Source organism: Pongo pygmaeus, chromosome 12 (genome assembly GCF_028885625.2).
Source record: "Pongo pygmaeus isolate AG05252 chromosome 12, NHGRI_mPonPyg2-v2.0_pri, whole genome shotgun sequence".
Lineage (NCBI taxonomy): Eukaryota > Metazoa > Chordata > Mammalia > Primates > Hominidae > Pongo > Pongo pygmaeus.
In genome coordinates, this window is record NC_072385.2 from 42,449,295 (window position 1) to 42,453,484 (window position 4,190).

Below are 4,190 nucleotides of genomic sequence, written 5' to 3' on the forward strand. Positions count from 1 at the left end.
ATGGTGTCTCTTTCTCCTCCTTTTATTTTCAGAGAAATAATTAGGGATTCTGTGGTAGGCAGCCTCTAAGATGGGCCCCAATGACCCCCTACTCTCCCTGTATCCTCACCCTCATGTCATCCTTTCCCTGTCAGTGTGGACCAGTCTAAGTAACTTGCTTCTATGACTAGAATAGGGCAGAAGTAATGAGATGTCACATCTTCATAGGTTATAAAAAGCACTGTGGCTTCCATTTTGGGTGCTCTGTCTTACTCTCTCTAGAGTCACACGACCCCGGGGCAACAAGCCACATGTCACAAGGCAGCCTGTGGAGGTGCCTAGGTGGGGAGGGACAGAACCACATGAGTGAGCTTGGAAACAGATGCCCCCATGCCAGTAAACCTTCAGATAAGACCAAAGCCCCAGGTGACAGCTTGACTGCAGCCTCCTGAGCAGTCTTGAGTTACAAGCATTCAGCTAAGCCGTGTCCATATTCCTGACTCACAGAAAGTGTGACATAACACACATTTGTTTTAAGCTGCCACGTTTTAGGGTGACATGTTACACAGCAATAGATAACTAATACAGCTTCTTAGCCTGGCAAGAAGCAGGAAGAGTTAAGGAATTAAGACAGTGTGATTCTGGTGAAGATGAGAAAGGTGCAGATGTCATGGGTGAGTATCTAATACCTGAGAAATTCAGAAAAGGATTTCTAGGGCAATCCAGAGTTAGAGCAGAGAAACTGAAGGCCAGGCCAGTCATGGTGTCTCATGCCTGTATTCCCAGTGCTTTGGGAGGCTGAGGCAGGAGGATCATTTTAGGCAAGGAGTTCGAGGTTACAGTGAGCTATGATCACACGACTGTACTTCACCCTGGACAACAGAGTGGGACTGTCTCAAAGGAAATTTTAAAAAAACAAGAAAGAAACTGGGCCAGGTGCGGTGGCTGATGCCTATAATCCCATCACTTTGGGAGGCTGAGGCAGGCGGATCCCTTGAGTTCAGGAGTTCAAGACCAGCCTGGGCAACATGGCAAAACCCCACCTCTACAAAAAATACAAAAATTAGCTGGGCATGGTAATGGGTACCTATAGTCCTAGCTACTCAGGAGGCTGAGGTGGGAGGATCACTTGAGCCCAGGAGTTCAAGACCAGCCTGGGCAACATGGCGAAACCCCGTCTACTAAAAATACAAAAATTAGCCGGGCATCGTGGCATGCACTGGTAGTCCTTGGGAAGTGGAGGCTGCAGTGAGCCATGATCATGCCACTGCACTCCAGCCTGGGGGATAGAATAAGACCCTGTCTCAAATAGGAAAGAAGGGAAAAAGGGAGGGAGAGCCAAATGAAGTTATATGTTTGGACCAGGAGCATGGGGCTACCCCAGTGCTGAGATGCTCAGCTTGCTCTAGCCTCCTGGTCCAGCTTTAGTTAGCAACGTGTTCCACCCAGCAACACCATAGCATCACCCAGGAAACTTCTAAATCTACCGCTGTCCACCCAGATAAGATGAGAATCTCAGGCAGTAGTGTGTGGGCATTTGTGGATTATTTGTTTGTTTTTCTTGTCCAAATACCGTTTTTAATTTTTTTTTTTTAAGTATCCAGGAGGGCCACCAGAGGGGAAGGGAATGAGTGCAGCTGTAATGGCTGTGAGCTGGGAGGCAGGCCCTTATGCAGCAGTATGTGGCCACGGTGCACAGGGCCCCAGGAACCCCAGGAACCTTTCTGCACAGGTATTATTGTTGCCATTTGCAGAGGAGGAAACAGAGGCTTAGGGAGGCTGGTAACAACCTCAAAGTTTCTAAGTACAAAGGGATGAAACCATGATTTGAATCAGTTCTTTCTGGCTTTAAAACCCATAGATTTTCTTGAATAACCTTACAGTTTTGATTGTGTGCATTTCTTCCACACCTTTCTGTAGTCTTTCATTCCTGTGACCAAAACCAGGGAAACAGCAGGAGACATCACAGCCTCTGTTATTGTCCTAATGAAGTATCAAAGAATTTGGCTGTGTCCATGCGTTCACACAGCCAAAATCTAGTGACAGAGAAAGGACACGAGACTAGGGCTGGGAGTGAGCCGTTTTTCATGTCTCAAGATGTTGAAGAACAATGAGTTGAATAACCCTCAGATGACCTGAAAAAAACTTGTAAATAAGTTCCCAAGGTAGAAAGTAGATTGAGGATTCTCTGAGCACAGTCTAATAAAGCTTGGATCAATTAGAGAGAAGGTGGCCAAATAAATCAAAACAAAATGCGACATGGTTCCTGGCTAAATGAAGAGTACTTGCAAAGCTGTCGGGCCTTGGTGAATGGAGGACAAATTTAGAGAGTCTCAGGTGAAAGAGAGGGGCCACTCCCTGAACTCTGTTCCCTTAAAACTCTTATCAGAGCCAAGACAGGGACCTCTTCGCCCCTCTATTGGGGACTGCACCAAATATCCACTTGCTCATTTTCCTAAGTTCTTTTTCTAGTGAGGCACTTTCAAGGCATATAAAAGCGTGTAAAACACAATTTCTATTTTCATGTAAATGCATGATTCTGTTTAAATATCTTATATGTAATCTCAGTATTTTCACACTTAAAGTGGATATTCACTACTATTGCTATACAGTATAGCTTTGGACTAAAATTTGGCTTTGCACTTACTTTGCTGTGTGATTTGGATTAAAAGTTGCCACCTGTCTGAGCCTCAGTTTCCTCGTCTGTAAAAATGGTGGTGATAAAACCTAAGTAAGAGGCCATTCCATGAGATAACATATGCCAGAGCCCATAGCCCCATGCCTGGCCCCAGAGAGACTTTTGATGCAGAGCAGATGTGGTTGTTACAGAGGTCTTTTGATTAAAATATGTTTGACATCTCATTATAAAATAATTTCAACCTACATATGGAACTAATGGCACATGGAGGTACTACCATTGAAAGTGCCAGCACCCCCTGACTTCTAGGGACTGGTAGCCTCTGGCTATTGATGAAACTGAGGCCAGGACCAAAGCAAGAGGGAGCATAGGTGGGGAGAGAGGAGCTACCTCTGTCTACTCCCACTTTGGTGGAAGGCTCTGGAACCTGAGGGGAAGCTCTGGGGAATTCCCATCTGGGTTTCTGCTGGGGTATTTGAGGAGGCTATGGAGTGGCTTCCCCAAATGTGAACTGAGCTCCGGCATGCCTCCTGAGTGCTTCACACTTTTCTCTTATTTAGGCTCAGCATCCCTCTGGCCCCATGGCTCATGACAAATATCTCATTAGCTGGCTTTCTATCGCTTCTCTGGCTCACCCCGTCTGTTGGGAAAGACCTGGAGACTCTCACTTGTCCTTTACTACCAGCCAAAAGGCCACTTTCTTTGTTTCCAGACTCAAAGCAATTTATTAATACCAACTGCTTTGTCCTCTGACATTCCTGTGATTCCCACTGAGTCACACCTCTGTATTCATGGTGTTTCAGAAATTCCCCAGAATGTACACCAGTAGAGATGAGGGCAGAGTGAGGGCCTCATTGCTCTGGAAGTTGGCGGGGCTGTCCCTCTTGGGTTTATCTGATGTCCACCTTTTAATCAATAATGACTAGCCTATGACAGGGACAAGGCTTGGGTCTAACGTCTGGGCTTGTTGGAAGGCTCCTTTTCCTTTTGTTGTCTCTTCCTCCCTCATTCCCAGAGCTGCTCTGAATGCAGTGGGGCACCCGCCTTATCCAGATGTGCTGCTCACAAAATGGACAGAGTTCACTGCTCTCTGTGTGCTTTACAACAAAAAATGTTGATAAGTTGCTGTTGGGAACCCTTAAATTCACTTTGGGTGAGCAGCGGTTTCCCTGGCCCATCCCAGGCTGGATGGAATTCATCCCTGCAGAGAGTAAAGCTCAGCCTCAGGGGTCAATCTGGATTCCTGCAGGGGCATCTGAGGAGGCTATCAGGTTCCCCAAATGTTAATTGAGTCCTGGTTCACATCTTGGGTGCTTCACGTGGTCCCCTTCTCACCGGAAAGGGAGAGACAGCTGGCTGTGGCTGGCTTCATGTCCTAATTTAACAAAACCAACGCACCTAAGAAAATGCATCTAAATACTTCACAACATTTCCTCTTCTATTTGCAGAGGTTGGAGATGAGCATAGACATCACTGATTTTTGACCCTATCAAGTGACCCCTGCTTGAGGCACCCTGCAGTACCTGCCAGTGCCTTCAGACCTGGAGCCCCCATGGAAAATTTCTGTCTTATT